This window comes from Furipterus horrens, unplaced genomic scaffold (genome assembly GCF_987537825.1).
Source record: "Furipterus horrens unplaced genomic scaffold, mFurHor1.1.pri manual_scaffold_12, whole genome shotgun sequence".
Lineage (NCBI taxonomy): Eukaryota > Metazoa > Chordata > Mammalia > Chiroptera > Furipteridae > Furipterus > Furipterus horrens.
In genome coordinates, this window is record NW_028327182.1 from 51,859,437 (window position 1) to 51,883,319 (window position 23,883).

The following is a 23,883-nucleotide window of genomic DNA, read 5'->3' on the forward strand; positions in this document are numbered from 1 at the left end:
TATCTGAAACGCTATACCAAAAGGATTCATTTCTGTCCATTTCTTGAGCTAATTCTACATTTCTAAATAAAAGAAACTTGACGTTTCTTCAGATACTTTTCTTACATTATCTCATACCGTTGCATTAGTGACTCAGTAAATAATGTGTGTTGAAGAGTGACCTTAAGATTACAGGTGATTAGCCATTGAACTCAATAAGTAGTTTTTAAGGTTGAAATAAATTAAATATTGAAAACTTTTAATTATGAGCCAGTTTGAAGACTAGTAGCCAAATGTCACAGGTCACTTCTTTCTCTAATTTTTTCACTGGAAAACTAAAATGGAAACATTCGCAGATTCCCAAAGAATCTTATATAATCTGTGCTTAGGTTTCTTAATTGGTCCCTCAGAAGCCAGCTCAACTTTTCTCCAACGTTAAAAGACTTAGAAAAAGAAGTCTTCAATTGGTATTGCACTTTTACTATAGACTGGAAGGCAGTCCATTTTTCAAAAAGAAATAGGTATCATTTAACTTCTAACAAAGTCACATTCTTAACCTCATTTAATTTTCTTTCCAAATTTCTAAGCAAATGGCCTTTATTGGATACTCTCCAGGATCTTTTAAACAGGTCATTTGCAATATTTTGTAGTTGGAATGCTTTCTGGTGTCTTAGGTAATGTGCCTTGAGTTCCCTTTAAGATGCAAAAGTAGGGGGGGAGGGGGGTGCTGGGTGGAGGGGAGCAAGGGGGAGAAAATTGGAACTGTTGTAACAATATAATCAATAAAAACCATTTAAAAAAAAAAGATGCAAAAGTAGGACATGGTGATAGTAGTCAGTGATTCTGTATGATTGTATGTATATACCCTCTTCTAAAGTTATTCACTTATGGAATGTAGATGTTCCAGAAGTTGTTAAGTATTGGTGTTTCATATATATATTTGATGCTTTCAAAATTAAATAATGGCAGTGTTTTGGGTTCATTTACACAAATTGAGTAGAGACAAAATATTTTTTAAGTTCTTATTTTATTTTTTTCCTATTACAGTTGTCCCATTCCCCCCGCCCCCCATTGCTCTCCCTGCCCCGCCCACCTCCCCAAACTCCCACAGTCAGTCTCCACCCTGTTATCCATGTTTATGGGTCATTTATACTAGTTCCTTGACTAGACCTTTTGCCTTCTTTTCCCACTTTTCCTCCTTCCCCCTCCCCTCTGGTCACTGTATGTTCCTTGCTTACATGCCTCTGGTTCTATTTTGCATTAGTTTGTTTTATTAGGTAAGATCATATTGTAGTTGACTTTCGCTGCCTGGCTTATTTCACTAAACATAATACTCCCAACAGAGAAGGAAAACTCTGATTCCAAAAAACCTCCGCTGCCTTGCGGCATACCTCTTCAGGGGAAAGGCTAGGGGAGTAAACCCCGACAGAAAATCCGGAGCCGGAGTCCCTAAGGCGGTTTGACGTTGTAGTCAACACCGGCAACTCCTGCGGCGCACCTGAAGCCAAGCTGTATTGACTCCGTCTTTCCCTTGGATCCTTCAGCTGCGAAGAGAGGGGGGGTCTGCTGCATGGGCAACAGCAGACCCTCCATATCACCCTGCCCAGGCTCTGTAGCTTCAGCTTCACTGGAGAGGACACTCCAGCGACATCGCAAGATGTCGATTCAACACGGGAGGAGACAGATACCGTGTCACTCCCGAGTCGGACTGCACAGCCATTCTCGGCGGTGCAGATAGACTCTTAAGAAGTTACACCATCGTCTCTCGAGACGGACGGCTGCCGACGACGACGACGAATACTCCCAAGTTCCATCCATGTTGTCACAAAAGGTAGCAGCAGTTCCTTTCCTTTCTTTCTGCTGCAAAGTACATATTCCATTGTGTAAATGTACTAGTTTTTGATCCACTCATCTGTAGATGGGCACTTAGGCTGTTTCCAGCACTTGGTTATTGTAAATAGCACTGTTATGAACATAGGGGTGCATAAGTTCATTTTAATTGGTGTTTCAGGATTCTTTGAGTATAATCCTAGCAGTGGAATCGCTGGGTCAAAAGGCAGTTTCATTTTTAGTTTATTGTGAAAATTCCATATTGTTCTCCATAGTAGCTGCACCAGTCTGCATTCCCACCTACAGTGCAGTAGGGTTCTCTTTTCTCCACATCCTCACCAGCACTTGTTTGTCGATTTGTTAATGATGGTTTTTAAGTTTTTTTAATTTAAAGCTCTTAAACTTTTACTGCTTAACAAAACGTTCAAAAACAGTAATTTCTTTTCCTTTTTCCCTCCTTTTCTTTTTTGAGCTATGTTTTGATTTTTTCATTGCATTTTTTTGGTACATAGACAAATTATATAATTTTGCTATGTGATTTTAAAATAAATATATCATTTAGTGCTAAACAAAATAACATATTTAGTTGCATTGTGATCAATTAAGATCATTGTTTCATTGCTTCTATATTTCATCAACAACAAAACTTTAAAAATTGACTTTATAACTAGGAAACAGAAGATAAAGCAGAAAATTCATCATTTATTGCTATTAGTATTAGTAATCCTGTAAACAAAAAACGATGGAACAAATTACTTTGTAATTTAGGAGACTTAGTAAATTTGTCTGCTCTCAAGAGCTAGGCTAGTAAAAGGAAATGACAAAAATTATATCTCTCAGACTGGTTATCAAGATAAGTTTTAGAATGTTAAATCAGCAATAGAACAGCAATGGCGTGTAATCATAATCATACCACTATAGAAAATATTGTCTGTTCTTGAATTAAAAATAGTGTAAATGTAGGAGTGACTGAAAGTACTGCAAATAAAATAACATTATAGTCAGTAGGGCAGTAAGTAATTGATATGACAAATGATATAAAATTATGTTGTTTTCAATGAAAATTAATTTTTTGGTATGCATCACTAATAGCTGAAGTTTTCTATTTTTAATTTATTTCTCATGGAAATTTACTCTTGTGTAAGTTACTGTCTTCCTGTGCCACTCATGGGGATATTTTCATTATTTTGAGTAGTTCTAGAATGTGAATGTTGCTGGGAGAAAGATGTGTGCCAAAAAAGAAAGTACGAATTGCTCTTTTGGCACTTGGATTAGTAGTAGAGAGTGTTATAATCCAAAGCACCAAGATTTAAGGGTGCTAGGTGCTGTCAGCATTTGGTGGTAAAGAAGGCTTTGCAAACTTACTGATATGATCAATTGATATTAATTAGTAAATATATCAAATCTAGACTCTTCAGCTGTATATTGTTCTATAGTTTGTGAACATAGAGAAAGTTTAAAATATACTACAGCCATTTTTTGGTCATTGTTCAGATAACTGCTATTTTTGAGGATTTGACAGTGCTTAAACAAATAGCAGGTGTTCCTGACCGCAAAGTCTTATATATTTGACATGTGTGTGTTTAACAGAATGATTGAGTTAAATCTGAGTTTTTATGTTTAAGACAAGGCTGTGTTTCAGTAAAATTATAACCACAAAATTATAGAAAGGTGATGGATTTGTTTTCTCAATCTGAATAACTCAGTTCAGGAGTGATGATTCAAAGAAGAATGATAGAGAATTTTTTTATTTATGAAGTTACTTTGTATGTTTTCTTAGGAAAATTTAATAGCACAGGTCTTCATTTAAGTAGGAAAAGAAACAAATATAATGAAATCTGGTATAATGGGGATTTCAAATTCTAAGCATAAATACAGTAGGTAGCATCAATAAATTATACAATGTAGTCTTGACCTTTGTCACTGATTTGTCTGAAATATTTGAGTTTTCAAAGTTATCTCCATGTAAAAACAGGAATAAACTGAATGCAGAATTGAAATAAATATATATGTCCAGATTTCAGCAATCACACCTTTTTGCTTAGACTGTCAGTTTCACTCTTCTTGTTATACCCAATAAATTCATTAAAATTATTTTGTTTCAAAGAACATATATGAATGACCCATGGACATGGACAGTAGTGTGGATGCGGTTGGGTAGGCTTGATGGGGGAGGGCAAAGGGGAAAAATTGGGACAACTGTAATAGAAAGCAATCAAAAAATTTAAAAATTATTATTTTTTTTTCAGTTTTATTTTCCTTAGTTTGGCTCTTCAAATTGTTCCTTTATGCCCCTAGTATTTGCTGCTCTAGAGTCAGAACTTAAAATTGGCAGTTTGTCCTCCAAATCCTTAATAAGACAACTTAGTAAAATACATTGAATTTTTCTAAAAATAATTTTTTAATTGATCTGTATTCATTTTATTTTAGCTCTCGGGATATTAGAATTAGAACCATAATAAACTTTTTCCTTAATGTTATAAATTATATTTGTCAGTAATAATTGATAGAGGATAAAATTCTCATAAGAGAGTATGTTTCAGTTTAGTATAGAATTTTGTTTTTTGGCCTTATATATTCTAAAAAAGATTTTATATCTTTTAAATTCTCAATCAAGTATATGTTTTAAAGATTTTAGAGAGAGAGAAACCTCCATCGTCTGCCTCCCATGTGCTCCTGCACCAGAGATCAAATCCACAACCTTTTGGTACATGGAGAACACTCCAACAAACTGAGTCATGTGGTCAGAACTAAAAATTGATTTTATATCTTTCTCTTGGCCAAACATACCCAAATCCTTCCACTGGTTCTCATGGTATGAATTCTGGCCATTAGTAGCTTAGGTATTGCACTTTAGATCTGCTACATTTTGTCAGTATTTATTTTAGAATGTTGTATGGAAGAACTGAATCCAATATACTTGATGTGGTTTGAGCTACAAAATACAGTGCATCTCTTATGAATAAGATACTTCTATTAATGCAATTTGATTTCACAAACTATCTTTGTCATCATTACTGTTCATGTTGAATTACAATCCACTGAAATCCTAACTTTGTCAGAAGTGTGTTTCAAATCCTACTATAAGTTGAGATTCAGTAGGCATTTATTGAATACCTATTCACTGCTAGATATGCTCATAAAAGCTTCATCTTGTACAATCTTAACACTAGGGCTATGAAGTAGACATTAATAGACCTATAATATTTTACAAAGAGGAAACGAGGCTCATGTAATGAAATAATACCCAAGATCAGGGTTCCATCATTGGTCTTCTTGCTTTATTAATACACTGTTCTGTATCATTGCTGCCTCAATAAGTTATTTCTGCTACTTATATTGATAAAGTTAGAAATGCAGAAATTGACCATTGAATTCTGTTGTACTCAGAATGGTTTTAGAACTTAGGAGACATGCCTAGGATTTTTAATATTCTTAAATACACTAATGCTTTATGTAAGCTAGATGAACTGAAATTAGAGCAGTGAAAGATAAAAATTTGCCTAAACAAAAATGTAATGGACACAAAATTAGAGTTGCAAATTGATTACAAGGGGGTGAGGTGGGAAAAAACATTAATTTATATAAAATGTATATCTTTTTTATTCTATTTAAAAATTTTTGTTATATCTGTTGTCTAATATGGAAAGAAAACTAAAGATACTTAAAGATTCTCATTTACTCAGATTCATGTTTAACTTGACTTCTTAAGCAGAACATTTATTTTGTCTCACCTTTCAAAATGACTTTTCTTAGAAGATCATCAGAATGAAAAATTTATATATCAAAAGCCAGTAGAAAGCCCTGGCTACTGTGGCTCAGTGGATTGAGCATTGGCCTGTGAGCCAAGTGTCTGTGGTTCGATTCCCAGTCAGGACACTTGAGTATGTTGCATGTCAGGTCCCCAGTTGGGGGCGCGAGTGAGAGGCAATCACACAGTGATGTTTCTTTCCCTCTCTTTCTCCTTTCCCCTCTCTCTAAAAATAAATAAATAAACAAACAAACAAAGCCAGTAGAGATTATTAAGAGCCCACAGGCCAGAATATAAAATACCGGACTCGGAAGTAAGACTGTTGTGTAAAGATAAAAGACAATAACTAAATGGTTTTGTTTTCTGGTTTTTTAAAATTTATTTTTAGAGGGGGAGGAGGGAGAAAAAGAGGGATGAAAACGAGGATTTGCAAGAGATATATAGATTGGTTGACTCTTGCATGCTCCCAACGGGGAACCTGGCCTGCAACCCAGGCATGTGCCGACTGGGAATCAAACCAGCGACCATTCGGTTCACAGGCCAGCTCCCAATCCACTAAGCCACACCAGCCAGGGCAGTGTTCTGATTTTTAATAGCTCTATTCTATTGGTTCTCAGTCAGTCGGCAGTCGGCAGCCGTCCGTCTCGAGAGACGATGGTGTAGCTTCCCAAGAGTCTATCTGCACCGCCGAGAATGGCTGTGCAGTCCGACTCGGGAGTGACATGGTATCTGTCTCCTCCCGTGTTGAATCGACATCATGCGATGACGCTGAAGCTACAGAGCCTGGGCAGGGTAATATGGAGGGTCTGCTGTTGCCCATGCAGCAGACCCCCCCTCTCTTCGCAGCTGAAGGGTCCAAGGGAAAGACGGAGTCGATACAGCTTGGGTTCAGGTGCGCCGCAGGAGTTGCCGGTGTTGACTACAACGTCAAACCGCCTTAGGGACTCCGGCTCCGGATTTTCTGTCGGGGTTTACTCCCTTAGCCTTTCCCCTGAAGAGGTATGCCGCAAGGCAGCGGAGGTTTTTTGGAGTCAGAGTTTTCCTTCTCTGATGTACCCTGACTGGAAGATCGAACCAGCGACACTTAGCTCGCAGGCCGACGCTCAATCCACTGAGCTAAACCAGCCAGTCTATTGGTTCTATACCTAGCCATTAAGGCTGTTTCCATATCTAGTTAGGAAAGTGGCTTTTCTTTTAGTCAGCAAACTTAGAAGCAGAGATTTTAGGCATGGAAGCACTATTTCCTTTGGACTAAGACATAAGAGTGGAGAAGTGGCCTGGGCCATACCAGGAATAGCTAGCTAGTCCAGTTTGAGTGGAGGATAAGTATGAAATAATGAAATCAAATATCTACTCAGCACAGTACTCAGTACTGAGAATAATTGTTTATATTCAAAAGTACTTATAAATGGACAAGTAACCATAGTTTGAGTGCAAAAATAGAATGTATCTAATAAGAAAAAAATGTTAAGATAAATTGCATATTTATTTATGTTCTTAACCTTTTTATTGTATTTCTTGGTTGACATTATGGTATATTTGTAATTTATTCATATCTACAGAGTAAAGTCAAAAATTCAAAATCACAAAAATATGAATGTTTATCTTCTAAGTAGTTTGACTTTGTATATAAGGAAACTATTGTTAGAGAATCTATGTATATAAGGAAACTATTGTTACAGAATCTAATTACAAAATGATAACATTTTCTTGGGGTAAATAGCTCTTAACTTTTGTAGGATAAATTGTCTAAATTGAAATCCACTTTACACACAGGTTCTAAGTAACCATTCGTTCATTAATTTCTCCATCAGAAAAATATCAAGGGCATATAGAAACAGTGGAACTTTATATTCACTTAAAAACTAGGTTTATTGGACTATAAGACAGGTTTTTTTTATTATATCTGAATATTTCATTGCATGCCTCATCTCAACACTAAATTTTAAATGTATCTTCTGTATTTTATATAATTTTTTAATTTAATCATTTGTATCCAAAAGACAGAAGTAAAAGCACATTTTAATCTGTTGCCTGTTAATTTTATATATTGAAAATTTCATAAAGCTTTTAGTTTCTTAATAAGGTAATGAAAAAATTACCATGTACATTGACTTATCATGGTGTTTGGTTTGGCCCCATAATTTAGGTCTTTGCAAAAAGATATTAAAGAATGGCTAATACTTGAAAAATCTAAAGTAATATAGTGACACATAAAGGATATAGCTAAACAACAAAGTAGTAGAAATATTTTTATGCCATGTAAAAAGAAATGTGCCTTCTCTTATCTGGCTGGGGTTGCTCAGTTGGAATCTTTCCATTTATAATTTAAATCAAGAATTTCTGTATTTTATGAAAATAAATAAATTTTTTTATATTATTGGAATAAATTTTTCTACTAGTTTAAATTTATCAGGCTTTCAAATAGAAAGTGGTTATTTTTAATTATCTCAGGTAGTGAAAAATAGAAATAAAAATGAGAAAAAAATCTTCACCTGAGGGTGTTTATTAAAATATTGGTGATAAAATTATAATATGTATTGCCACAGAAAGTAACAATCTTTAAGAGATGAAATTGAGATTAGAGAAATTACAGCACATTTGCCAATAGGAATGATCCAGTAAAGGGGAAAGGTAAATATAAAGGGGAGCGTGCTGGAGGAATATCCTTCAGTAAGCAAGAGAGGATAAAACCTGATGTACAAGAGAAAGGATTGGTCTTTGAACAGTGATTATCCATAATACAGAGAAGGAAGAGTTATATGGACATCGATATATGTAGAAATAGATGTAGTGGAAATTGGCAGAAGTTCTCCTTGGATAGCTTCTGTTTTCTGAGTGAAAGGGAGAGTAAAAGGGAAGATATTTGAAGGGAGAGGAGCCACCTGTCTGGTATTTTTTCAGAAGAATGAGAGTGAATGGACCAACGTTGCCAGACAGATGTTGAACCAATTTTAGATATAAAAGATTTATGAAATAAATGTTTTTCTGTTCACAGATGACATCATTCACACACACACACACAACTCACCGCTAATAAGCAAATTCAGCAAAGTTGCAGGATACAAAACCAGCACTCAAAAATTAGTTGCATTTCTATGCACTAACCATAAACAATCCAAAAAGGAAAATAGTAAAACAATTTCATTTATAGTAACATAAAAAGAATGAAATGCTTATCAATAAAATTAACCGAGATGATGAAAAATTTATACACTGCCAACTACAAAACATTGCTGAAAGTTAAAGAAAACACAAATAAATGGAAAGACATCACACACACATGTATTAGGATTCTTAATATTGTTAAGATGAGATTATTATGCAAAGTGCTGTACACGTTCAATGCAATCCCCATCAAAATCCCAATGACATTTTTTGTGGAAATAGAAAACCCATTCTAATTCACATGGAATCTCACAGGTCATCAGATAGCCAACACAGTCTTGAGAAAGATCAATGCTGGAGATCTCATACTTCCTGATTTTGAAACAATACAAAGCCGTGGTCTTCAAACTATATGGTATTGGCATAAAGTCACATACAAACCAATGGACCAGACTAGAGGCCCCAGAAATAAACCCTTGTATATATATAGTTTAGATGATTTTTGACAATTGTGCCAAGACCATTCACTGGGAAAAGAACAATATTTTCAACAAATGATGTTAGAAAAACTGGATATTCATTCACATGCAAAAGAATAAAGTTGAACATTTATATCGTATATAAAAATTAACACAAAATGCATCAAAGACCTAAACATAAGGACTAAAACTAAAACTCTTAGAGTAAAACATAAGGGGAAAACTTTATGACATTGGACTTGGCAATGATTCCTTAGGTATGATACCAAAAGCACAGGCAACAATAACAACAAAAAGATAATGGTGGATTTCATCAAAATTTAAAACTTGTGCATAAAAGGATATTCAACAGAGTGAAAAAATAGCCTGCAGAATGGCAGAAAATATTTGCAAATCATATGTAAGGGATTAATACACAAATATATAAAGAACTGGTTATGTAACTCAGTAACAACCCAGTTAAAAAATAATAATAAAGGACTGTAATATACATTTCTCCAAAGAAGTTATACAAATAGCTAATAAACACAAGAAAAGATGCTCAGTATTACTAATCATTTGGTATATGGAAATCAAAACCACAGTGGTATCACTTCACACCCATTAGGATGTCTATTATCAAGAAACGAAGAGAAAATAAGTGTTGGCAAAGGTGAAGAAATTTGAATCCTTGTGCATTGCTAATGGAAGTGTAAAATGGTACAGCTACTGTTGAAGACACAAGAATTGAAAGCAGTACTCAGATTTGTATACCATGTTCATAGCATTAATTATAATAACCAGAAGATCAAAACAACCTAAATGGCTGCACATAGATAAATGGATAAACAGTATATAGTACATACACACAATACTACTCAGCCATAAAAAGGGGAATCTAATACATGCATCAACATGGATGGATCTTGAAAGAATTATGCTAAGCAAAATAAGCCAATGAAAAAGGACAAATACTGTATGATTCCATTTATATGAGGTGCCTAGAATAGGCAAATTTATAAAAACAGGAAGAAAGATGGTTTCAGAGGTTGCTGGGCTGGGGCAGTGCGTAGTTAGTATTTAATGGGTATAATTTCAGTTGGTGTGGATAAAAAGTTTCTGGAGACCAAATGGTGTTAATTACATAGAACTGTACACTTTAAAATGGTGACATTTATGATAGGAATATTTACAATTTTAAGAAAGATAATGACATTTTTCACTGAAGTTTTTTTAAAGGTTTAAAAAACTTTGTATTTTGCACTATTCACGTTTATTTCTTTCAAGTAAGTACACTTGGTTTAGTTTAAAATATATAAACTTAGCTAAAAGGAAGGATTGGAATTGAAATGACCCAATTGATTTCATCTTAATTTTGAAGTAATCATTTAATATATACACCTACTGTGCAGGATCAGAGAACAATAAGTAATCTTGAACAGTTGTTTTATTTGTTTCATGATTTTTTTTGTTTTAAATAATTTTAATTTTTTTGTTGGACAGGATTTTGTCTGGTACATTAGTGTATCAATTAGTGTAACAACTGGGACAGTGCCTGGGTGTTCAATAAAGCATTTGTTAAAGATGTGTGTATATATATAATTTCTGTACATTTAAAATTCCATACTTACATTTTTATCTGAAAGATGAGTGTGGTTTTTGTCTGGAAAGTGAGTTTAAAGTGGAGAAAATAGTAAGGACAGTTTCTTAATGTAATCAGTAAATACAAAGAAGTATTAAGTATTTTCATGTTATTGCAAACTTTAATTTTGGTTACACATTGAAAATTGTGTAGAAAAGTAAGACACTAATAGAGTAATATGTGAAATACATGTTGCTCAGATAGATTAGCAGCATATATTTTTAGTAATAGAGAAAATATTCACAAAAAATTAAAATAGACAATATGACAGTTGTGCTTGTAGAAACAATTAGATATTAGAAGGGACACATTTCATTGCACATAATCTTATTCTGTAGTAGAAGTATTCTAGCTTTCGCATAGCTATTTTAATGGTGAAAAAATTGGGGCAACAGAGGTTGTCAAGACTTGACCTAGAGTGGTGGCAGTTTTCTGGTATCTTTTAGAGAGAGAAATAATTTCATTCCCAAAGCTGAACAAATGGAAACTGTTTAGGAGTATATTTCTTTGCCTGGTGAAGACCGGAGACTGGTAGGGGATAGGAAGATCAAGAGCCACGGTGTTCCTGGGTGTACAAAGTTAACTCATCTTTCCAAGGCTTCATATTCTAAAATTACTTCTTACATAAAGTGATATCCAATTTTGACAGAATGAATAACTATTCTAATAGGGAGATAAATGTTGAGGGTAAAATATTTGCATTTTTAAACGTCTTATCTAAGAAAATTGCTTTTATTTTAGGTCTTTTGTATATTTTTACTTTAGTATTAATATATTTCATGTGACTTCTTTAGAGTATATTTTCATTTTGCTAGCTTAAGTTTATTGAAACTGAGCTCTTACATGTCTTTTTTTTCCGTTGACATAAAGTCTTACCTTCTTAATGAAGATGTCTTTTGAAAGCTGTACTTTAAGGAATTTTAAAAAATGCTGTTTGTAATTTATGCTTTTACCAAGGTAAAGACCAAATTTTATGTATTTACTTTTTATAAAAGGAAAAACAATATATTTAATACATTCAAAAGTGTGCTTAAATATTTAACTGTATTGACTTATTGACACAGGAAAAACTGCTTTTCTTTTCCTCATATTCTGCATTTCTGTCTTCCTGACTTATAATAATGTGATTGGCACATAGTAGGCTTTTCTTAAATTTTTGATGTAGAAATAAATTATTATGTAACTTAAAAGCTTTTAAGAAACAACTATTGTGTATACTGTGTCATTGTTAAGAGTCTTTAAATATGAGTTTTTGATGGCTTTATCCACTTTTTTTCTAAAAGAAAAAATTTGTAGGTGATAATGTGTGTTTATAAAAATAAAACCTTGGAGTAAAGTAGCAGCACATAATGGTTTGTGAGTTTTGAAAAGGTGCAGGCCATATTGTGCTGCCTCAAAAATACAAGGATCTGATCTTCTGAAGAAAATGAATTTTTATTCATAGCTCTTATGATAGTGATGTCAACAGTGCCTTAGCAGCACGTAAATATTGGCGTTAAGATTCTAAAATTATCTCCAGTATTAACTGTGCTGCTGAAGTAAGGTTGGCCATGTTCTACAGTTGTATTTTAATATTTATTAATATTACTAATATACTTTCTGTTTTACTGATAATATATTTTCAGTATTATTCATAACCCTGTTTAGTATGATTCTATTAAAATAAGTACTAACTTTTCAGATATGTTGTGTATATTAAAATAGTATAATTGCAATTTAATAATTGTTGAATGCCATTAAGAGTTTATTGAAAGAGTTTATGTATCAAATCTATCTTAATGCACATTTATGCTTGATGTAAATAATCAGATTTTTACTTATGATTCAACAGAAATGTTCATTTTCCCTTTGTTTCTCTAGTAAAATGAAATTTAAAGTATTTGCATATCACAGTTAAATGAACATTATAAAATACACATTTTGAAGAGAACTTAGAAGACTATTTAGTATTGTTACTAAATATTTCCTTGGAAGGGGAAAGGTAGTGAAACACATGAATTAAGTTCCTGAAATCCTGTGTCTCAAAATGCACTTAAATATAATTTTAAAGGTAGGAAAAATCTTACAGATGACCATCCTATTCCTTGGGTAACTCAGGAAACAAACTCAAATTAAGTAATTTGATACAAATTAGTATCTTAATCCTATGCCTTCTAACTTGATGCTCTCATATTTTTTCTTGTTTTTTTATTAAAAACATTTAAAATTTTTTAGCCAAAGATTTTTGATGACAAATTGAAAATATGAACGTCTAGTTTGCTTTTTTATAACCTAACGTTTAACTTCAGAGTAAGACCAAAAATTATTATAGTTATTAATTTTATAGATGCAAGCAGTCAAAAATTTTAATTAAAATGTGAAGGAAAATTTTTTTTTACCTTTTATTTCTTATTTGTTGGTGTTTTATTAAGTCATTCAACTAAAAATTAATGTTCAAGGTAAGACAAGTATGTTACATTTCCTGCCAGGAATATCTTACCCTTTTCTGTAATAACTAAGCAGAAACATCTACAAAATAAAAACAGTTCTAAAGGAATCATTTCCAATTATAATCGTCGATTTTAGAAATGGTTAGAGTATATCAGATGTAATTTAAGGAATTGTATTTAAAGGTCTTCTATTTAAATTCTAATTTTAAGGTAAAGAAAATATAAGATAAAGCTCTCATTTTTTGGAACAATCTCACGTTTTTTTCAGCAAATTTTTTCCCCCCAAATGAAGAAGCAATCAATACAACATATAGTTAGAATTAAATGTCCGCTTTTACATGGAAATACTATTGCTTGGTACTTTTAAAAATCATTCATTAAGCTCTTGTTTCATTTTTTTAGATTTCAACCATTTTATGAAAGACCATAACAAATATACGATAGTTTTTGGTTTCAGTAAACATATTCTGGAATCTAACACATAGATGCTTAGAAATAGTTACTGAATGAATGACATATTAATAGCTTGTTCAATATTTTTCAGAGCAACCCAGGAATTAGATTCCTTCTTTTTCTGTTTTGTTTTTGTTTTTCTAAATGTATTTGAAGTCAAATTTTTGGAAATTTTAATCAGCCTAATTGGCCTTCTAAATGACAGGGAAAACTTGGATTTTACATTTACCAGGTGAATCTTTATATCTAGGTGCTCCAGGTGTGAAGAAGGACCATTGGAGGCTGTTATAGCTAAAAGAAAACTTTTGTGTCTTAATCCTGAGAATACATTAAAGAAAAATTAAAATACTGGGAAGATAAGACAGTATTGCATTTAAATTTATTGTAATAGTATGCAGCTTCTTTACAGTCTTTTATTAGAAAGGAGGAAATAGCCAGTTAGACCTGATGAAACTCATAAGGTAACTCAATAGGACTAAAGTTTTATTTATAAAAGTTAATATACTTTCATCTTTATGTAATTTTGAAACATGTAAAGAACAAATAGTAAAATAAAACATTAATCTTAATTTGGCCATTTATTTTACAGGGAAGAAATAGTTATATGTGGTTATATATTGTTTTCATTTTTTCCATCTTTGGGGAAAAAAATCCTAATCTTTATCCAGGTTTCTTTTTACATTGATGTTAAGTAAAATAATTCAAATATTGAGCATCTTAAATCTGTTATTTGGAATATAGTTTGAGTTTGGCATTAACTCAGAGGTAGGCAAGTGTGCAGGAGGCAGAGAGGAATATTTCATTCAGCAATTCTATTTGCATCCTATATTCAAATGCAAGTCTCTTAAGATCAGAAATGTTGATATTTGATAGATTTGAAAATTTGGCCATAGACTAAATTCTATATTTAACAGTAAACATTTATGTATTCTTTGGTGGTTATAGAATTATAGGTGTTTTAAGCCACTAAGTATTATCACTACAAGCCCAGGTTAGTCATAATTGCGTTAGCAAGATTATATTTTTATAAAGTATGATCTCTAACTTAATGTGCTTATTTACAAGTTGACATTCTAATTGAATTTCTTTTCTTTTTGGAGGTGGATATTACTATCCCTTATCCATGGAAGAAGTTTTGTTCTAAGTGTTCTTTCTCACTGAGTATTAACAAAAGGGAGAAAAATTAATGGCCGAAAGGTTTGAGATAGATTTGGCTCTAGTAAATATTTAGACATATCACTTGCGTATCTGGGAGAAAAAATAATAGACTCTCATCAGTACATTTCCAGCTAAAACTTACTTTCTTACCTCTTATCAAGAGAATTTTATAGTTTATAGCAATAAAACAGAAACTTGAGCCCCTTTAATGCAGAACTAACTCTCACCAGAAAATTTAAGAGTTTATGTTCTAACTTGTTTATTTACAAAATATATCTCATGGATTTCTGATGTCTTTTCTTTTTTAGGCTATATGCAGTGAAGAAAATGTTGGCAAAATAAGTTCAAACCATTTCTGTTAAAATTACTGTACAATGTGACAAGTTAGTAACTGGGTTTTTTTTATTTGTTTGTTTTTGCCTAATTATACTGAAATTAAATTAAACATTTTTAATATCTCTGGGTCTATTTTTTTATAGTTAATAATGCAATTTATGCAAAAACTTCATGAGTAATACACTTAGATTAGCATATTGATGAGCATAAGTCCCCTCAATTCAGTGGGATTTTTGAATAATCTGATATTATTTTCTTATGATTGGACTTTTGTGTTTCAAAAAAAGTGAAAACTGCCTAGAGAATCTTGTCATTATTTATGTTTATCTTATGCTATAGGGTTAGATTTTTGTGTGAGGCATTTTGCTGAGGAAAAAAATTTAAGCTACTTTTATACTGTGTTCCTCAAATTAAGTTGTTATTAAAAGTATTCCATATATCTTTGTTTTATAAATTAACCACTAGCATGGATTATTTGTTAAATGTTTTTAGAAAGTGCTAGAACTTTAACCCAGAGTTTGCTTCCTTCCATATATTATTATTTTATAATCTTTGGCAACGCTTATTTTTATGAAAGTAACATTTTGAAGGATATAAGTTCATATGGTATCACTAAAGCTTTTTTCTGGACTTAATTCATATTGTATTAAACTACAGAGTAATTTTTTTTTAAGTTCCCATGTGAAGAGTTTAAAATACCATTTTAGCCTGAAGCAATGAAGTTAGAATATTTATTTTTTGGTAGTATATGTCAAGAAAGTTTAGGTCCATTGTTTCTTTTTTTTTTTTTTAAGTATATTTTATTGATTATGCTGTTATAGTTGTCCCAATTTCTTTTCCTTTTGTTCTCCTCCACCCAGTATCCCCCTTCCCTCCAGCAATCCCATGGGTCATGCATATAAGTTCTTTGGCTTCACCCTTTCCTGTACTATTCTTAACATCCCCCTGTCTAATTTGAACCTACCAATTATTGCTTCTTAATTCCTGCACCATTGCCCCCTCTCTCCCTCTTCCCCCTCCCAGATGATATCCCTCTAAATGATCCCAATACCTATGATTCTTTTCCTGTTTTGGTTGCTACTTTAGTTTATTTTTATATTTTTAGATTTAGTTGTTGATAGTTGTGAGTTGTCATTTTAGTGTTCATAGTTTTGATCCTCTTTTTCTTAAATAAGTCCCTTTAACATTTCATATAATAATGGCTTGGTGATGAGGAATTCCTTCATCTTCACCTTGTCTGGGAAGCACTTTATCTGCCCTTTCATCCTAAATGATAGCTTTGCTGGATATTGTAGTCTTAGTTGTAGGTCCTTTCTCTTCATCACTTTGAATACCTCTTACCACTCCCTTCATGCCTGCAAAGTTTCTTTTGAGAGATCAGCTGGTAGTCTTTATTTTATTTATTTTTTTAAATTTATTGTTTTTCTATTACGGTTGTCCCACATTTTCCCCCATTGCTTCCCCCACCCTGCCCACCCCTTCTCCCACTGTCAATCCCCACCCCATTGTCCATGTTCATGGATCATTTATACTAGTTCCTTGACTAGACCCTTCCCCTTCTTTCTCCCCTTTCCTCCTCCCCTCTACCTCCTGGTCACTGTAAGTCTGCTCCTTGTTCACATGCTTCTGGTTCTATTTTGCTCTTTTGTTTGTGTTGTTCATTAGTTTCTTGTATTAGGTGATATCATATGGTATTTGTATTTTGCTGCCTGGCTTATTTCACTATACTCAGTAGTTCCATCCATGTTGTCGCAGATGGTAGGAATTCTTTCTTTCTGCTGCATAGTATTCCATTGTGTAAATGTACCACAGTTTTTTGAACCGCTCATCTACAGATGGGCACTTAGGCTGTTTCTAGCACTTGGCTATTGTAAGTAGTGCTGCTATGAACATAAGGGTGCATAGGTTCTTTTGAATTGGTGTTTCAGGGTGCTTAGGGTATAATCCTAGCCATGAATCGCTGGATCAAAAGGCAGTTCCATTTTTACTTTCTTGAGGAAATTCCATACTGTTTTCCGTAGTGGTTGCACCAGTCTGCATTCCCACCTACTGTGCCATGGGCTTCCTTTTCCCCATCCTCATCAGCACTTGTTCTTTGCTGACTTGTTTATGATGGCTATTCTTGCCGGTGTGAGGTGATATCTCATTGTGGTTTTAGTTTGCATCTCTCTGATGGCTAAGTGATGTTGAACATTCTTTCATATGCCTGTAGGTCCTCTCTATGTCCTTTTTGGAGAAATGTTTGTTAGGTCCTTTGCCCATTTTTTAATTGGATTGTCTCTTCTTGGTGTTGAGTCATATAAGTTCTTTATATATTTTGGAGATCATTCCCTTGTCTGAGGGATCATTGGCAAGTATGTTTTCCCCAAATGGTTGGTTCCCTTTTCTTCTTGCCGATGTTTTCTTTGGCTGAGCAGAAACTCTTTGGTTTGATGTACTCCCATTTGTTTTTTCTTCCCTCTAATTCCCTTGCCTAGGAAATATATCGGTAAAAACATTGGTGCATGGAATATCTGAAATTTTAATGCCTATGTTTTCCTCTAGAATGTTTTATGGTGTCACTGCTTAGATTTAAGTCTTTGATCCATGAGTTTATTCTGGTGTATGGTGTAAGTTGGTGGTCTAGTTTTTTCTTTCTTTCTTTTTTTTTTTTTTTTTTTTTTTTTTTGCAGTCCCTGTGTAGTTTTCCCAGCACCATTTGTTGAAGAGGCTATTTTCACTCCATTTTATGTTCCTTCCTCCTTTATCAAATATTAGTGGACCATATAGACCTGGATTTATTTCTGGGCTCTCTATTCTGTTCCTTTTATCCATGTGTCTGTTTTTATGCCAGAACCAGACTGTTTTGATTACAGTGGCCTTGTAGTATAGTTTAATATCAGGTATTGAGATTCCTCCTACTGTGTTCTTATTCCTCAAGGTTGCTGCAGCTATTCGGGATCTTTTTTGATTACATATAACTTTTTGATTGTATTTGTTCTAGATCTGTGAAATATGCCATTGGTATTTTAATAGGGATTGAGTTGAATCTATAAATTGCTTTGGATAGTATGGACATTTTAATGATGTTGATTCTTCCCATTCATGAACATGGTATATGCTTCTATTTATTTGTATCTTACTTAATTTCTTTCTTCAGTGTTCTGTAGTTTTCCTAGTACAGCTCTTTTACCTCCTTGGTTAAGTTTATTCCGAAGTACTGTATTTTTTGCACTGTAAGACTCACCTGACCATAAGACACACCTGGGTTTAGAGGAGGGAAACAAGAAAAAAATATTCTGAACCAAATGGTGTACTAAAATATTTAATATATAACAATAATATTTCAACCACGTAAAGTGAACAGCAGTCAACAGCGGTGTTAAGAACCATCATCACTGTCATTAAAAAATGAAGAGATGCTTTAAGGTTCAGGTACTCTTCTAGTTTTCCAGGAACCCCAAGAATTCATCATCGCTAGGGTAAGAATTTATGGGGGCCTTTAATAACAGCCATTGAGGGAGTTAAGAGGTATCACTAGTTGTAACAGTTTCTGAGAGTATCACTATCCTAGTTACAGGTTCTCGTGGACTACCCCCAGTGCCTGTTACGGCTAGTAATACCCCTTAATCCACTCGGTGCCTGTGTTACTACTAGAATAGTGATCCCTTTATATACTACAAACTTTAGCATTTATGGCTGCTCACCAGTTACTGCTGGCCTCCTCATACAGAAATCTGGTGTGCAGTGGAAATAGTATGGAGGTAGACGAGACAGCTGAAGCATCTAACGAAGCCAGTAGCTAGCCAAGAACATGTTAATTCAGCCCCACCCATCTGCCTCTCATGATTGGCAGAGCTTAAGACACAGTGATTGTTGATTGGAGGCAGTTCTACTGATACAGACCCCACCCAGTGTCAAAGACAATTGGCTACTGGCACTGTGTCTCATACCCATTATTAGCATCAGCTGATTCAACAGGTCAGCAGTTATAGCTGGGAGTGTCAGGCAGCTCTTTGTACTCTCCCAGGTCCCAGGTGATAGGCAGAGGTGGACAGCAACTGACCAGGCGCCCTGAGAATCAGCTGTAAAGTGGGACATTTAAGTGTCCCAAGGGGTTTCGCATGGGCCAACTGATTCCTCTTCTAACAGCTGTCACCACCACTAACAGGTCAGGTAACACTCATCACGATTTGTGACGCAATATTCACTTCATAAGATGCACAGATATCCCCCACACTTTGGGGGGGAAAAGTACATCTTATGGAGCGAAAAATACGGTAATTTCTTTTTCTTGTGGCTATACTAAATGGGAATTTTTTTCTGGTTTCTCTCTGATATTTCATTGTTGGTGTACAGAAATGCCTTCAATTTCTGAATATTGACTTTGTACCCTGCTATTTTGCAAAATTCATTTATTAAGTCAAGTAGTTTTTCATGGAGTCTGTAGGCTTTTCTCTGTACACTATCATGTCATCTGCAAATAATGACAGTTTTATTTCCTCTTTTCCAATTTGGATACCTTTTCTTTCTTTTTCTTTTCTGATTGCTATGGCTAGAAATTCCAAAACTATGTTGAATAGAAGTGGAGAGAGTGGACATCCTTGTCTTATTTCTGATCTTAGGGTGAAAGCTTTAGTTTTTGCCCATTAAGTGTGATGTTCACTTCAGGTTTCTCATATATGGCCTTTATTATGTTGAGGTATGCTCCCTCTGTTCTCATTTTGCTGAGTGTTTACATCATAAATGGGTGCTCAACTTTATCAAATGCTTTTTTAGCATCTATTATGAGGATCATGTGATTTTGTCTTTGATTTTATGTGGTGTATTACATTTATTGGTTTGTGAATATTAAACCATCCTCGAATCCCTAGGATGAATTCCACTTGATTGTGGTTTATGATCTTTAATGCATTGTGGGTCCAGGTTGCTAGTGTTTTTTTTGAGGATTTTAGCATATGTTCATCAGTGATATTGGCCTGTAGTTTTCTTTCTTTGTTATGTCTTCACCTGGTTTTGGAAGTAGGATAATAATGGCCTCATAGAATGGGTTTGGGAGTCTTTCCTCTTCTTGGATTTTTTGGAATGGTCTGAGAAGGATAGGAGTTAGTTCTTCCCTAAATGTTTTGTAAAATTCACCTGTGAAGCCATCCGGTCCAGGGCTTTTGTGTGCCGGGAGTTTTTTGATTACTGCTTCAGTGTCACACTTTGTTAGCAGTTTATTCAGGCTTTGTGCTTCTTCTTGATTCAGTTCTGAGAGATGACATGTTTCCAGAAATTTGTCCATTTTCTCTAGGTTGTCAGTTTCCTTTTCATATAGTTGTTCATAGTCATTTCTTACAATCTTTTGTATTTCTGTGGCATTAGTTGTGGTTTCTCCTCTTTTGTTTCTGATTTTATTTGGGTCCTCTCTTTTTCTTGATAAGCCTGCTTAAAGGCTTCTCAGTTCTGTTTATCTTTTCAAAGAACCAGCTACTGCTTTTATTGCTCTTTGGAATTGTTTGTTTAGTCTCTATGTCATTGAATTCTGCTCTGATATTGATGATTTCCTTCCTTCTACTCGCTCTGGGCTTTGTTTGTTGTTGTTCCTCTAGTTCTTGTAGCTTTAGGGTTAGATTGTTTTTTTGAGAGTCTTCCATCCTTTTCAGGTAGGCCTGTATTGCTATGAACCTCCTTCTCAGGACTGCCTTCATTGTGTATCATAGATCTTGGGCTGTTGTATGTTCATTATCATTTGTTTCCAGAAAGTTCTTAATTTCTTCCTTGATGTCAGTGTTAACCCATTCATTATTTAATAGCATGTTATTCATTCTCCATGAATTTGAATGTCTTTGAGTTTTTTCCTTGAAGTTGGTTTCCAGTTTCAAGCTGTTGTGATCTGAGAAAATGCTTGATATAATTTCAATTTTCTTAAATTTGTTTAGGCTTGTTTTATGTCCTACCATGTTGTCTTTCTTTTAAAATGTTCCGTGTGCTCTTGGAAAAAAAGTATATTTTGCTTTATGGTGTGAAAAGTTTTATATATATATATATATATCAATTCATTCCATTTCATTTAGAGTGTTGTTCAATGTCTCGATATCCTCGGTGTTTCTTTGCTTTGAAGATCTGTGCATTGTTGACAATGGGGTGTTAAAAGTCCCCTACTATGAGTGTGTTTCTGTCAACATCCTTCTTAAAGTCTTTCAATATTTTCCTTATATATTTGAGTGCTCGTATGTTGGATGCATATATGTTTATCGGGGTTATATCTTCTTGATGGATTTTCCCTTAAAGATTATGAAATGTACATATTATGGCCTTTGCTGTGATATCTATTTTGTCTGTTATAAATATTGCTACCCCAGTTATTTTTTTTCATGTCCATTTGCTTGAAGTACTTTTTTCCATCTATTCACTTCCAGTCTGTATAGATCTTTTGTCCTGATGTGGGTCTCTTGTAGACAGCATATATGTGGGTCCTTTTTTCTTACCCATTGAGCCACCTAAGCCTTTTTTTGTAGCATTTAAATCATTTACCTTTAAGGTTATTTTTGATAAATACTTATTCATTGTGATTTTTTTTCCCTTTGTACATGTATTCTCTCTCTCTTTCTCTCTCCATCGTAAACCATTCTCTTTAGCATCTCTTGCAATGCTGGTTTGGTGGAGATGTATTCTCTTAGACTTCCTTTGGGAAATTCATTATTTCACCTTCCATTTTGAATGAGAGCCTTGCTAGGTAGAGTAGTCTTGGTTGTAGGTCTTTGTTTTTCATTGTTTGGAATATTTTTGCCATTCTGTCTGGCTTGTAGTGTTTCCATTGAGAAGTCAGCTGATAGTCTTATTAGAGCTTCCTTGTATGTTATTTGCTGTTTTTCTTTTGCTGCCATTAGGATTCTGTCTTTGAATGTTGTCTCATTTTAATTATGGTGTACCTTGGAGTGGGCCTTCTTGGGTTCATCTTCTGTGCTTCCTCTACTTGTGAGACGTTTTCTCTCATCGTGTTCAGGAAGCTTTCTGTCATTACTTTTTCAGCCAGGTTTTCTATTCTTTCACCTCTTCTCCTAGTATCGCTATAATATGGATATTATTACATTTCATGTTGTCCTGCAGCTCTCCTAAAACCTCTTTATTCTTTTTTAACCTTTTTTCATTTTGTTGCACTTTCTTGGAAATTTTTTATCCATTGTCCTCTAGCTCACTGATTCCATCCTCTGCTTCCTCTGCTTTTTATTCCTTCTGCTGTGTTCTTTAGTTCAGAAATTGTGTTTCATTTCTTCCTGGTTCTTATTGATAGGTTCTATGTCTTTTTTAATGCTTGTGTATTTTGAAGTAAGTTTTTTGTAGCTTCCCCGGAGTTCTTTGTAGTTCCCCTGGAGTTCGTTGTAGTTTCTCTCAGTATGTTGAATTAATTGAGCTTCCTTATTACCATGTCTAATAATTTGCTTGCCTCTATTTAATCTGTCTCTCCTTCTGGGAATTCCCCCTTTCCTTTTGATGGGATATTGTTTCTTTGTCTTCCCATTTTAGGTGGCTCTTCTTGTTTGTTTTTGCTTCTTACTTTAATTTCCTGCCTTTGTGGAGTGACCTTCTGAGGTAGGAATCATGTGGGATTCAGTGGTGCAGATTCCTTGATCTCCTGAACTTGATGCTCTTGGGATGCCCTTTATGCCATTTATTTAGACACTCTGTTTGTTGCTGTGTTGCTCTTTGTTTGGTCCTTTCTTCCAGCTAGCTGACAGAGTGACTCTACCCTCCTGTTTTGTAAACAGTTGTTGAGCTGCTGCTAAAAGACAGCTACCAGTCCATGCAAGAATCGCACACTCACAAAGAATTTCCCCACCCTCAATCACTGTATCAACTACAAATGAACCCGTATTAATAAGGATGTGTAGAGATTAAGACTATTATAAGAAATGAAAAACAAGAGTCAACTGAAAGAAAAATGATTTTTGAGAAGCTAGGAAAAGGAGATATAATAGTAGGGAGTGGGGACAAGGCAATGAGAGAAAGAAAGTAAAATTTATGCCATATATTAAAAAGGAAGGGAGGAAGGCAGAAAGAATTAATAGAGGGAAACATTTAGTATTAGGTTTAAACAGAAGTTGTACCATACATATGTGAGAGAACAAACACACACACACACACACACACAAATAAGGAAGACGAATGAGAAGGAAAAAATAAGCACCCAATTAGAGAAAAAGTTTCGCCACAGCACTGTCAGTAACCTATCAGCTAAGACTAATATAGGTGGGATGGGAGTAAGTGGTAAAAAAAAAAGAAAGAGAAGCTCAAGAGATGTCTTGGGGAAAGGATGTGATTTTGACATGATAGAGGGAGAAGGAATACTAACAGTGAGGAGTGAAAACCAGAGTAAGATAGGGAAATATTTGAATTTAAAATGAAAGAAGGATAGGGATGGAGAAAGATAAGAATGGAGTAGGAGAAGGGGATGATAAGATTTGAGATTTGAAATACCAGAATAGTACAAAGGCAAAAACACACATTATACTTCTGGCCAAGATGGAGGCCTAGACTGACACGCTCTGTCTCCCTCCACAACTAAGAAGGAATACAACTACTGCAAAACCAGAAATAACCAGAAGTTCCAGAAAATAAATGGAAATCCAATGTATGAAGTTATAAAGAAGTGGTGCTCATCCAGATGGGTAGGAGAGGCAAAGTCGGGGTGGAGAGGTCCAGCTGTGCTGGCAATGCAGCAGTGGCGACAGTGGAGGGAGAGAGGTAAGCACAGACACCCACATTTAAGAGGAG

General features: G+C 34.2%; 1 long non-coding RNA gene across 3 annotated transcripts in view; it reads left to right on the forward strand.

Moving 5' to 3' along the window:
- Positions 1-23,883, forward strand: part of LOC149996198 (uncharacterized) — a 48,160-nt gene that overhangs the window by 15,486 nt on the left and 8,791 nt on the right. The window contains exon 6 of one of the 3 annotated variants that reach the window (XR_016507446.1): positions 15,117-15,197. The exons of 1 other annotated variant lie outside the window; for it this stretch is intronic. This is a non-coding gene — a long non-coding RNA (uncharacterized LOC149996198). Of the gene's footprint in view, positions 1-4,440; positions 4,750-15,116; positions 15,198-23,883 lie in introns of those variants that run through there. One more of the 3 variants, XR_016507448.1, reaches the window with a different exon arrangement.